Raw genomic sequence first — 14,267 nt, 5'->3', positions numbered from 1 at the left:
AATTTATTAATTTCGAGTGACAAGCAAATTAACAGACAAATAACATACGACAACTAACCGTTACCTAACCAAGAATATAAATTTGACAAGTTAACGTACTCGTAGATTGAAGATTGGTTAAAATTATAGTCGTATGGCGTCGCTACTTTACGGGAAATTTCAATTGTTTCATCGGAATTTTTCTCTTATGGAGAAATTGCAAAATGAAACGGCCATGTATACACGTCTAGTGTATATCGATACAGTTGGCCATGGTAGAGGTACCGCCATCAGTGATTTTTTATGTCTGTCCTTGTCGCACAATCTACTCAAACTGGGGATAAAAAAAACACAATCTAAAAATGATTTGACGTAATTTGACAAAAACTAGTGTCATTATTCTGCTGCATATTTAATAATCCTCGTTCACGATTCATCTAACTTATTATTTCGTTACAGTTTTCGTTTGTGTTTAAGTATTGTCATTTATTTCTTTGTTCTCGTTACATCTTTTAACTTGGTTCAGTTACTTGCGTTAATTTTAATACTTTAACATGGTCAGTAACAAGTGTTGTGTTAGCGGCTGTTCAAGTTCTAGAAAAAATGGATTTAAATTGTTTTATGTTCCAAACGGTAAGACACCCGTTACATATACTTACTTATATACAGTAACAAGCAATTTAATATTAGGAGTCAAAAACAGAGTACGGAGGGAACAGTGGCGATAAAATTTGAGACTGTCTGTGAGTTCGTGCTCTAACCGGGAACTACAAATCTGCTGTGTAAGTATCTACATAATAAAGTAAAGATTTAGTTTTTCTTATGTTAGGTGATATAGGTATGTGGCTATAGTAGGTACACTATCCCACCTCCACCCGGCGGCACGGCAATTTTGCCGGAGTACATACACTATTACGGATATTATTATCAAGTAATAGTGCAGTGCTTATCAACATAATTACCGGCGTCTTGCCTCCGCATTTTGACTTTGTTGTGTATTATGTTCTGTGTCAATGTTAAGGAACTTCCTCACGATGTGACATGAGTATAATAATATACCTTTTTGAATTTCAACTACCAATGTGTTATCTAAATCCAGAATTTTTAAATTTTTAAAAAGAGATTGCGGTACTATTCCCGTTGCTGAAATTACAAGTGGTAAAATCGAAATTTTTTCTAAACACCAAAGATTTCTCATAGCAACGGACAGCTCTAAATATTTATTAATTTTTGTGTTATATGTAAAAATAATATTATAATAATATTATTTTAATTTGCAGAAACATTTTAGTAAAGATGATTTCTTTTGGGCTGAAGATTTTCAGCGATTGAAACCTGAAGTTTTCCCTCATTTGTAACTGGAACCTATGGACATAGGTATACCTATTTTTGTGTCTGATAGTTTAAAATATATATTTGATATTGTATTTTTAAATGATTAAAAATTTGGTAACTTGTTTGGGTTTTATTAGTGGTATTTTTGTAAATTTTAATTAAAAAAATATCTGCAACCAGTAAAACATTTCAGTTAAAAATTTTTGATTAATAATGGGCGACCTAACCTAACATATTTTTGACATTGTAGTAATGCCATCATTTCATTAAAAAATCCCCAAAACTATTGTCTTCCTTATTTCACTTGTGAAATTTGCATTTGATATCTTTATCTTACAATCCACTCTCGCGATAAACTACCTCGGCTTAAAAAAATGTCTTCTCTACCTTGGTGTATAATATACTATTTTTCACTACTAGTCTCAGAAGGCGTCATTATTGACTCTCGAAGCGACCCCAGAAGTAGAATTTCTCTCCCTTGGTTAATAATAATTTTAATTATTAACCAAGGTCAACAATGAACAGCCGTCACTTAGCAACGAAAGATTTTCGTTGATTTCATTGGTTAACGTAGACGATTTTCATAGCAACCGTTGAAAAATGAGAACTCGGATCGTCGCATCAGACAAAATAATTTGATTAATAATTATTATCAGAAAGGGTTTTAACGTATCCAGTAGTGAAAAAAATAGTATATAAACCACGGTGAAGAAGTCCCTTATAGTCTTCGCGCCTTAGAACCTTCGGCACGCCTCGGGCTCTAATCTTGGCGCTCTGACTATAATCATGAACTTCTTCACCTTGGCGTATAATATACTACAGTGTGGAATAAAATGATTTACATCTAGTTACCTTTGCATTACCCATGTAAAAATACGAAATGCCGCTCTACAAAAAAAAGAAAGCCTAACCGCCAAATATTCCAAAATTCCAAATGTGATTTATTGCGAAGGGATGATATGAATGCAAAGTTGAGATTGAAATTAAAAAGGAGCTAACTAAAGCAAGTCACAGCTAGTGTTGAAAGTGGCCACCAACGTTTGTTAATTCAATTTAGTAAATTGTAACAATTGTCAATTCGATTGATGACATTTATTGACAGAACTAATAGTTCGGCACTTCAAAAAAAGAGTAGAGCGGTACAGGAAAATTTACATGCGCAAAAATTCCAAAGGTAACTAGATGTAAATCATTTTATTCCACACTGTATTATTATGGCCCCTACAAATATGCTGTATGTAAATAAACCAATTCTTTTTATTCATAGAGACACTACCATAACAAGTACTTGCCTTAATAGTTGTTGTTTGTTTCTGTAAGGTTCTTATATGGTCTTATTAGTTCTAACACTTCTAACCACTTACCACGACGCTCAGGAATTTTCGGGATTCTGTATAAGCTAAATCCCTTCTCATGTGTATTTTTACAACTAGTAATGAAACAACTGGGCATTTTTATTTACAATGAGTGGTTTTACATTTTACAATAATGATTTTACAACGCAATGACAGTATGAAGTGACAGAACAATTAATGAAATGTAAATCATAGCCAGCTTTATTGATGACATATAGTGACTTCAGCGTTACCAACCATATTCTGGGCCAGCCAGATGTCGGTACCATAACTTAGTTGTAGGGGCCATAGATATCCCCATAGAGAAAATAAAGACAAATAGAATGAAAAGAGGCCTATCAATTTTCTGCAACAGAATCCATGGTAATGGTTTATCGCACCGTCCACAAGCCAAGAGATGGCGCAAATTTGGAAGGAAGATTTAAACTTTTGAAATCAAAGTTGTCTCAATTCATTTCATTTACTTTCATGTCACGAAGTACTGTTATCACGTCTTTTCTAAAAATTTAAATACGACAATTCGTGTTTGTGGCTAAAACTGTAATACTATGAAGCTATGTAGTGTTCAAAAGTGCTAGCACCCGCCACATATTTTCACAATCCTTTAAAATATCCTGCGCGGTTTCGGGAATGGTTACGAAGAATGGGCAATGTTTATCTCTTCGAAATCGATCAAATGAAAGTTTACAATGGATATACGGTTTGAGCATCCACATTTCAGACTTTTCGATTACGACACGAACAATAGAGTGAAAAATACGGCAATACCTAGCTTACAAATTCCAATGGGTAAAGTGAAAACTATTTAGAATCAAAATTCTATAATAATCACCTTCAAACTTTTTAGAAAATGAGGATGATCCAACAAGGATTATTATTCATGGAAATTACGAAAAAAGATTTCCCGAATTGACTTCTTACAATTCCTTACGAGATATCCGGTAACCAAATATAAACTTCAAAAGAAAGTAACCAGTTTTCTGTTGAAAAAATCAAATGCCGTGTGAAATTATTCTCAAAATTTGAAATGAAGTTAAAAGGTAAAGTTTTGGGGGATGATGCAATACATTTTTGTTTGGTACAATCGAAAAAAAGAGACGTTAAACTAAAAGCGCGCAAATACACTACAGAAAATAAAATCTTAGCATTGGCGTTTTACAAACAATCTAGGAGAGCTTATTCAAAATTAAGAGAATTTTTTGCACTTCCTACGCTGTAGAAATGTATAAGATGTTGAAAATAAAAAATATTAAAATTAACCTGTTTTTTTTTGTTATCTTTTTTAAATTATTTAATAATAAAAATAAAGTAATAATGGAAAACATCCAGTAGGCTATGGAATATTGTACCGTCCACAACTCAACAGATGACGCCACATTTGCTGCTCAAAAAAAAATCAAGAGACTTTGCATTCTATTTATCTTTATTATTTTATCTATGGATATCCCTACAGCGTCTTATTTTCGGCGGGCAGGATTTTGAATGAAAGCACAACGATCCGAAAAATTATTGTTTTGTCAAAACCGGACAACGTATCGTGATAAAACTATTTTTATTTGTGAGCGTCAACACATCTGTGAAAGATAAAACCTACCACTATATATCCGGTATAGTACGTTCGGAATTAGTCCGTGTTCTAAATAAAGTAAAGTATTCATGAAATAGGGAAATCAAAAGAAGATTAATTATACACGAGGTAACGTAGGAGTGGGAAGCTACAAAGATAACAGCTTCCTCTGAGGCACTTCCGCTATTATTCTGCCCCAACTCTTTTATCCGCACGAATTTTGCACTCTTCCCCAAAGATTTTCTCGATATCCACCCCGAGGAGGTCGCACGCTCACAAAAAATGCTTCAGGACATCAGCCGCTGCTCGTACGCGGAACGAGTGGTCAAACACGTGAACGAATTTTTGTCAATAAAACGAATTTATTTTCGAAAAAAAAAAAAACCAAATCCGCTTTGGCGATTCTTCAGCTCGTCCGGCGCCTCGATCCGATTTCGGCGTAAAACTGGTCCCAAAGGGTACTAATAGCCGAAGGTTGTCACACTCGGCGAAGCTCCAGACTCGATGATGTTGCAGATAAGAGCTGCCCTTTTCTGTCGGCGTGGAGAAGAAATTCGAGGGGGCGACTCTAAGGGCTCCTTCTTGGTGGCTTTGAACAGAGGGTATAAATAGAGGTTCCAGTACTAGACGGTCCATTCCATCGTGTTGTACTGCGAAAGCGGTACCTCTCGAGACGCGTCTCGGTTTCCTCGGCGATCATCTCGCGCCACTTTGTGTGTGTTTCAAGTGCAAGACCAAGCTCCGGAGCACTGCGGCGAACGATTTTTTAAGGATGCGATTTCTTCAGAGGCGGCACCTCATGTGAGTACCCGATCCGGCCTTTTTCGCTTCGCCCGATGGATTCCAATTTTCGATTTAATTTTGCCGCAATCGCTCGAAAGGCTGAGCTGCGGTGGTGACTGTTCTTGCACAAAAATTCACTTTCGAGCGGTCAGAGCTGTTGGTGGCCGTTCGAGTTTTTTGCTCCGATAGGTACGTTCACCCTTTTGTTATTTAATATCAATCAAAATAATCTATAATTCAATCACGGGCAATTTATGCTGTTTGTATTCTTTTTCTCTCAAGGATATCTAAATTTAGACGATGGTTTTTATTTGTATCAGTTAAAGTTTTTATTGTTCAAAAATGTACAACTATAGGTTCCTGCTTCGCTATTTAGCTTCGAGCTTGTGGCTCACGTTTGTACGCGAGGCAAGTTATATGACGATGTGCTTTTTAACGATCGAAATGTTTTTAAACAGAAATTTTATTGGACATCGAGGAATGCTTTTACTTTACCCTATTTTTCCAAGACAAAATAATATGTCAATAGGTATATACTGAGTGGAACAAAAAAGTTCGTTGCCAATTCTCTAAATTAGGTTCGTAAACTCTAGAAACACATATTAATATTTTTTTTTTCAATTTCATTAAAAAAAGTTGACTATTTTTCATTAATTTTAGTGTTAGAAGTATCACTTTTAACAGAAATTATCAAAAGAATTGTTCAAAATGTTTTTCTTCGACTATTTTGTAAATGTCGCACTGTAATGGAATTTGCTCAGATGCTGGTTGAGCCGACAGGGACGCTATTCTGGCGACCGCTCGACGTACTATTATTCCGGCGCACTTTAAAATATTTTTTTCACAACTTTTTCGACAGTTTAGGATATTGAATTGTAATCAATCCGATAGTTTAAAAAATCTTCCAACTTTTTCACAAAAATGGTTTGAATATTTTCATCAGAACAAAAGTTAACAGGGGGTATAAGTTTTACCATGCAATTCCCTATGGCAACAGTTAAAAAAAATGCACTGTATATACCGCAATATTTTCCGAATATGCAGTATAAGCGTAGCTATCATCTAGAAAAAAGAAAAAGTTTATATCTTTAATAACAAACAAGTTATGGAGCTTTTTCGCAACTCTGGGACACCTGTATGTATAAAATACATGTTTTTAAAACTGCTTTAATGTGGATTTAAAATAAGAAGCCCATAATATCTACAATAAGTTAGTGCAATGGCCAGTTCAAATACCCACAACAAAGTGAGACTTTCGGGAACAAAATTAAAATTGTTTAAGTGTGATGTAGTGCTAGTGACCCAGTTTAAAATTTAAATTTTAATTACCGGTACCACCACGAGAGCGCGCCAAATGTGAAGGTACTAGCGGCTAGACTAGTAACTAAGGGATGGGGTCGGTAATCCTGGGGAGTTGGCAACTCGGAGAGCGGAAATATAGCGGGGATGAAGCGGGTCTCTGACGCGCGTGGTTGAAGGGGAGAGGTCACTTTTGTTTGGTTTTTCGAAACGAACACACCTTGCGAAGAGCGATCCAGTTTCTCAAATTTGTAAGTTAAATCAGAATCAATTTCACTACCGTCCCGAGTAGATATTTTATGCCCCCGTGAGGAATTCGACGTTTTAATTCACCTGGGTAATTTATCCCACTTTCGTTGCCTTTTTTTGTGTTTTGTTTTTGGGACCAGGACCACGTGGTAAGGGTATGTTGTAGATTTCATTTTGTTGCATGCTGTTTCTTTAATAAGCGCCCATTTGTTAATTTTAAGCGTTATCTTTCTCCCGGGAGGTTTATTTTTTTTAGCAATCTGGTGATTTCGAAAATTCGGGGCCGTCGTCCGAACCGCGTGCGTCCATTTTGTTTTTTTCTTTCACTAACATTTTCTAACGGCACCCGACCCGCCATTTTCTTTTTGTTTAACATTACCAGCGATTATTGGATTTGTGCCATTTAAAGCGTTTTATTTTATCGTTATTTAACTTTGCGCTTTGTGCTCTTTTATTTGCTCATTGTTTAATGTTGCGTTTTGATTTGCTTATTTTAACATTGTTGAATGTGGCGATCTGTTTTGCTGAATTTTCTCATCGTTTAATGTTACTCTTTGTTCGATTGAATTAAACTCTGGTTTTTTCTTTGTGTTGTTGCTAGATTTCCATGGAGATGCTACACTGCGCCGCAAAATTAGCGCATACTGTGTAAAAACTAAAAAAGCCTGTAAATTTAAATTTTAAATGATGCATTATGAAAAGTGGTTTTCTAATGAGTATCGGATTTAAACTTTAAGATAATCCGAATGAACATTTTTGGTTTCCAAATGGCAGTGAAAAATTTTCTAAAAAGGAATAATAAACCTCCAAAATTCCAGTTGTATTGATTAAGTTTTCATTTGCAAGTCAATTGTTGTTAAAAGTGAGGTTATGAAATTAATTTTCGTATTTTTTTTTGAACTCACGAAAATACTGCAAGTGTTATCTTAAATTGTCTTAAATAAGGCAGATTTAAAGCCTTGGGCAAATCTTGGAGAGTGTAAAAAGCGAAAATTGGAAATAAAGTTGCACTAACATTATGACAATTGATGAGACAAAATTTACTCACAAATTTTAATTAATTTTTGTAAATATGTTTTAACCTATAATACAGCATATGTTATTTCTTATCTTGTTCAAAAAGGAACTTTTTGAACTTTTAGTGCTGTTACAATCATTTCATCCATGTCTTTTTTTTGTCAATGTTATGTTTGGTAAACAAATAATTCACATCTTTCCTATTTAATAAATTTTCTCATGATAATTGTTCACTGCATTGCTTCCTTGCATCTTCTAAAATTCTATCTGTTGTTATGCCTGCTCTTAATTTTCAACAATTACAATTCTGATTTCTGTTTTCATTAGATCAATGTCGAGTCTGTACTTCCACTTCATGACCAACATAGGTTTTTTGCAAATTGACAATTATTACACCTTAAATTTCAGCAGCATGAATAAATAAATCACTTAAATAGTAAAATATAATTCTAGTGGTTACTGGTTACCATTGATAAAAAACTTTATAAAATATCTTGATGGGCAAATACCTGCATCTTAACAGACCCTCCAGCTTTTCCAGTCCTCACTTTGTTATTTTTTTGATAACCTAAAATTGAATCAAATGTTATTAAATATACACACATCAGACCGAATATCTGAAAGATACCTTTTAAATCATTGTGGGTGCAGGCATAGTAAACTTGAGAGTATACAAATCTCTCTTATTCTTTTGATGAACTGTATAATTATATTCCTCAACAACAATAACAGTTGATTCACTTTGTGAAGTCACTTCACGATCTGTCATACAGAGAGATTTGTCAATGTAATGACTTGTAAATTCTTTCAAAGAAGACAAATTTGCACAAAGTGATAAATTGCGAAGGCCTCGAGAAACCTGCAAAAACTAAGGTTATGTTAATATTTGGCTGTCAGAAATCTGGCCACACTGTTTTACCTTACCCGCCTTTTTTAGTTAGGTTAGGGAGGGAGGTTAGAATGAGTTCAAGGTTCAAGTTACAATTTCTCCATGTTCTTTGCACGATACGTACGTACTGACCTACATACGTGTCAGATACGTGTTTTAAAAACAGCTTTAATGTGCAAAGTTTTCATTTTAAAGTAATAAGCCTAATATCTTATAGTACAATAAGTTAATAGTGCAATCACAGAACACTTACTCTTAAGAAGTGAAAACTCCCTAAGTTTGAACTGGCGGCATGACCAACTTCATTAAACTATGTTATGGCCATTCCAATTCCAATGCGCTTCGTATAAAGTATGTTATGGATAGTGATGAAGTGGTGCCATCTGTTTGTTAGACATCAAGGTAAAATTGCCGCCAAATTTGAAATTTTGTCAATCAAAAAACTCTGAAAATGCTCATTAAATGCATTATTTGTGGCAATTCTGAAAAACCTTTATTTCAATTTCCCAGCGACAGTGGAGTTAGAGCTAAATGGTTTGAGGTTCTTCGGGAAATTTGTGGTACTAGAAAAGAAATTCGTTAACATAAATAGTTTAATGAAGTTGGTCATGTGATGGAGATGAAGTGGCGATATCTAGTGAAATTTAGAATAACCACACTGAGATAACCGCTTTTGAATTCAAAACTAACCGCCAATGAAAGCTATAGAATTACCGGCGTTCGGTACCGTCGGCGACCGCTTGGGGGCGTGGGTGAAAGCCGACAGGGGATGAACGGCCATGTTTTTTTTGGGACACTTCTCCCTGGTCGGTAGATGAGTGCAGAGGTACCCTGTGGGATTTTCTTTTTGTGCTCTAACTGTGTGATTTTCGGTGCTTTCCGAACTACATTAGACGTTGTTGTTGTCCAGCCCTCCTGGTTTGACAAGGTATGTTTGCGGTACTAAAATCATGTCTGTTTCGCGCGAAATGTATTTTAATTATCATGATTGTCGCACGTGGGTTGTTGATGTTCCCACCATATTGTATAAAATCCGCAATTATCTCGACCATCCTCATGTATCACGTTTTTAACATTTGTAAGCTTGTGAAGGAGAGTAAGGCCGCCTGGTTCTAGGTTTGTAAATTTTATAAAATTGTACGGATCACGTTTTTTTTTGTTGTCAAATCTGGTTTTACAATTCACTAACTTTCCTAAAAGAAAAGGGGCGCCAAGTTTTAGCGTGGGTCTGTGGCTTTTACTTTTTATAAGCGCACTCCCTCATTTTTGATCCCCTTCTAATTATTCCGAGTGACGCTTTTGGTGTGATAAGCATCTAGTTATTGTTCAACACTTAAATCAAAATTGCAAAGTTTCCACTTCCATCCCGGTAGCAACCAAATGTTTATATTTCAGGTGTCTCCGTGGGTTTTTCCTTAGCTAGGGATCTACTACCTTTAGTCCCGGGGCGCCCTCCATATTATTCAGGGCGCCCCCCTTGGCGATGAACCGGCTGTAATATGCTAGGATCGACCGGACTGTGTTTTTGTTATTTTTATGTATGTGTTAATGGTTGTTACCACCTTTCCATCCCAAATTGAAAGTGTTCTTAGATAGCTCTGTCAACAAATATTTGTCGCGTTTCTTTTTTTGGTTGCTTTTTCCAGGTTGTTGTAGCTGTAAATTCTAGACCTTACCGCGAGGGTCTCTCTCTGTTTGTGGGGTTTTGTTTTTCCTCTAACCTCCCAACGTTGAACACGACCTCGCGGCCCTCATAAAATTTGCACCCCAAGGGAGACCCAAAAACCTAACGCTTGGCAGGACTTGTTGAATGCTGGGTTTTACTCGAGCTCCATGGCACACTTCCGGAAATGTGATCAGGTCTATTTTCCCTGAGTCTGTGTAGCCTGACAAGCGCGTTGTGTTTTCTTTTGCTGTGGAAAAGTAATGTTCACTTCAACCGATGAACTTAGAGTACCTCAATTTGTTGACTTACGTAAAGCAGTTAGGACCTTTCCCTTAGCACTAAATCACGGGTAGGCGGGAAATGTTAAAGTCGTAAGGATAGGTGCCACAACCCACCGGACCACCCAAGGCCACTCGCTCCTTCTATAGCGTATCTGCCGCACATTGTAAATTAACTTGAAAAGGAGAAAACATGCTAAGGTTCTCGTCTAGTGCTCGCTCCCGCTCGAACGGTCCGAAGTAACTGTTTTGTTTGTAATGTACATGACCCTCCTGTTTTCTTTTGAATTTGAATTGTGTTGTTTATGAAACCAGTTTTGCTCAATTTTCACTAACTGTCCCGTCTACGTTGTCACTTCGGACTTGTTCGTATTTTTAGGAGAGGTTTTTAGCGGAGCCTCATTCAGGGGTCTAGGAGGATGGCCAGAGCTCACCATTTTCCTAGAGTTCTGAATGAGTAGTCTTCTCACATTTGAGGAGACTTGGGTGCCCTCTCCCGAGACGTTTTATTATTCATAAATCCCGGCGTTAACGAAAATCATAACTTTGAATAAATAGCTGGTTTTAATTATTGTGTTGTTTTATTTGCACTCTTCTGTGTGGTTCACAAACCCTGTTGGAACGAATCTGGTAATGTTTAATTTGTATTAGAAAAAACACACAACGTAGGGAAATTAACTAAGTACGATCACGCGCTCTTGGCCATTTTTGAATTTCGCGGGTGTTATTTTCATTGCGTATGTTGGTAGAAAAAAAAAATGAGATGGACGCTTGGTGGGAAATTTGAATTACCCACTTGGTTCATCACAACACATTTAAAAAGTTAAATATCAGGTTATGTTATATGCCATTTCATGGTCAAAAACTGTCAGTTTATACTTTTATGACACTATGACAGGAACATGAAAAATTAGTTAGCGTCTTATTTATTCTTGCATCGTTTTACTCCGAAATGATCAAGTTCCACGACGAAATTCCCATTCGGAGCGGTTTTGCTGTGATCTTTCATACTTGCGTGTGTAAAAACGTATTTAGAGGAAAGTTAGCATCTTAAAACCTCGAATTCTGTAATTCTTGCATCGTTTTACTCCGAAATGTTCAAGTTCCACGACGAAATTCCGATTCGGCGCGGGTTTGCTGTGATCCTTCATATTTGCGTGTGTAAAAACGTATTTCGAGGAAAGTTAGCGTCTTAGAACCTCGAATTCTGTAATTCTTGCATCGTTTTACTCCGAAATGATCAAGTTCCACGACGAAAACGTATAAACTGACAGTTTTTGACAATGAAATGGCATATAACATAACCTGATATTTAACTTTTTAAATGTGTGGTTATTCTAAATTTCACTAGATATCGCCACTTCATCTCCATCATCATAGACAACACAGTAAACCTATAGAACGCAAACTCCTATGCATTTTCCCCATTTTTTTGGAAACGCACCCACCACAAGCCGTCAGGGGACGCTGCCGTTTTATAAAAATAAAAATCGCGGAAACTTATGCCAATATTTAAAAAATTATATTTTGACATATCAAGTCATAAGTAATAAATTTACTATTGTGCGACTTTGCACCCAGAAAGGAATTATAAACCATGTGGAACTCGCCATAGATTTCCAAATCCCATTAAATATCCTGGGCGTTTTATGGAATGGATTAAAACGACGGGTAACAAGCAGTTATCAACTTTGGAGCCTATGAAAGTGTAGGTATAACAGCTACACTGTGTGTGGACTTCATTTTACCAGCAAAGACTTCGGCACGAACGAATATGGCCGTACCCTCGATACAACTTCCTTTCTTTGCCAGTCCAAACTTACTTCCAGTAATAGTAAAAAATATTGATAATTATATTTTAACTGAAAACTACTTTTTATAGAATTTTCATCCGATCTACTGATCTACGACATTTCTACTGAAGACACTATAATTGTGTAACTCCTGTTTTATGTAGTAATGAAGATGTGCGAAAGTTTAAAAAAAAAAATAAGAAAAACTGAGCTTATTCAGAATTATAAAAAGGCAGAATGTCGATCCAAAATTCGGGTTCCAATGTACAGAAAACGTATATCTAAAACTTCATGCAAAATTCGATGTCAAAATAAAGAGCAATGCAATGCAAGGCAAGGATGCGATAAATTTCTATTTGCCGCAATTGAGGAAAAGAAATACCAAACCAAAATTTATAAAAATGCAATGGAATTGTATCGAAAAAGATTGAAAATAAAAACTTCAAAAGAAATGTTGTCTTTTAGTTTTTTAAATAAATTACTTTAAATTAAAATAAATAAAAAAGCCAGGATATCCAGCTGGCTGTGTGTAATTTTGCACCTACCACAAGCCAGTAGATGGCGTCGGAACACAAAAAACTATGGGAGTTTGCGTTCTATAGGTTTACTGTGTTGTCTATGTCCATCATCGACTTGTCATTTGGTTTACTTTTTTTCGACATTTGGAATGGCCATAACATAGTTTAATGAAGTTGGTCATGCTGGAGGCACAACGTCAGCGCCTCCTCGTGTCGTCGTGGCAGTACTAACTAAAATTATTAATTTGATTTCATCGAACAAGAGTAGTTTACCAATGTTCGGTAAAATCAAATTAATAATTTCAGTTAAAAGCACAAAAATAAAACTATCACTATAAATGAAAGATGAATGTACAGTACAAAAATAAACATTTATTATAAAATATTTCAAAGTAACAAAATATGATGTATAAAAAGAAATCTTATAAAATATGTAATACATATTAACCAAAATATATTCTATTAACATAATAAAACATTATAAACCAAAATAAAAAACTCTTCATATTAAAAAAAAATGAAAACATTATTATCACATCACCTAATAAAACCAGTAAGTACCAGTTGTCACATCCTGGATACTTGCAGCAATATTTCTTACGACCAACAGCTTCCATGGTAAACTAGCTTCGATGTAACAGACAATACAAACAAAAAGCAGTGATCAGATGGACTTGACTCTGGAATAAAAACATAAAACTTAATCAAGTGCAGTATCTGTATTTATCAACTTAACTTTACTTGTTGAGGCTGTGTGACAAGAATTTCATTTGATAATCCTTGGTTCCTGTTTGTTGACCGACCTGAAAAATAGATTTAATGTACAAACATGAAACACATGTCGGATAGCTTTCTTAAAGTTTCCCATTTTATTGAAAGCATTTTCTTTATGCTTACCTAGAATGACCTACATAACAATTTCTTTGCCGATTAACTCTGGAATTGCGTATCCTTCTTCCTAAAAAATTAAAACCGACACTCACTTAACCGACGCTAACCAAGAAAACTAAACACGACAAAACCAAAACAAAGAATTTGGCGCGAAACGAATGTCATCTTGTCAAATCAGAAATGTCAATCGGGCGTCAGCGCGCTCAAATCAAAATACTTGCATATTATTGGTTGTTTATATCCCCTTACCCCAACCAGTTCGTCGTGGCACCCACAAACTAAATGTTCCCCTTTGCCTGCTTTTGCCGTATCTACGTTTCATACCCATGAGTGCAATGGCCAGTTTAGATACCCGCAACGAAGTGAAACTCTCGCCAACACAATTAAATTGGTTTAGGTGTGATCAGTGTGAATACAAATCCAGGCAAACGGGGAATTTAAAAAGACATAAACTTACGCAACACACGCCCGTCGATGAAATAGAATGGTTTAAGTGCGAAGAATGTGAATATAAAACTAAGCAAGCGGGAAATTTGAAAAAACATAAACTTACACGACACACGCCCTTCGAAAATATAGAATGGTTTGAGTGCGATAAATGTGAATATCAAACTAAACAAATGAGATATTTCAAAATGCATAAACATT

The 14,267-nt window shown here is 35.7% G+C and overlaps 1 protein-coding gene and 1 long non-coding RNA gene across 6 annotated transcripts in view; one reads left to right on the top strand and one right to left on the bottom strand.

The window, feature by feature from the left end:
* The window catches only part of LOC138137147 (myosin heavy chain, clone 203-like), a 305,955-nt gene that overhangs the window by 72,967 nt on the left and 218,721 nt on the right, over window positions 1-14,267 (top strand). The window lies entirely within an intron of this gene.
* On the bottom strand, window positions 13,081-13,862 carry LOC138137154 (uncharacterized). Its single transcript, XR_011161587.1, has 2 exons — window positions 13,626-13,862; window positions 13,081-13,531 (listed from the first exon to the last, which is right to left on the bottom strand). It is a non-coding gene; the product is annotated as an uncharacterized lncRNA (long non-coding RNA).

This window comes from Tenebrio molitor, chromosome 8, assembly GCF_963966145.1.
Source record: "Tenebrio molitor chromosome 8, icTenMoli1.1, whole genome shotgun sequence".
Lineage (NCBI taxonomy): Eukaryota > Metazoa > Arthropoda > Insecta > Coleoptera > Tenebrionidae > Tenebrio > Tenebrio molitor.
The sequence above is the reverse complement of the archived record's forward strand: the minus strand, read 5'-3'. Positions and strand labels throughout refer to the sequence as shown.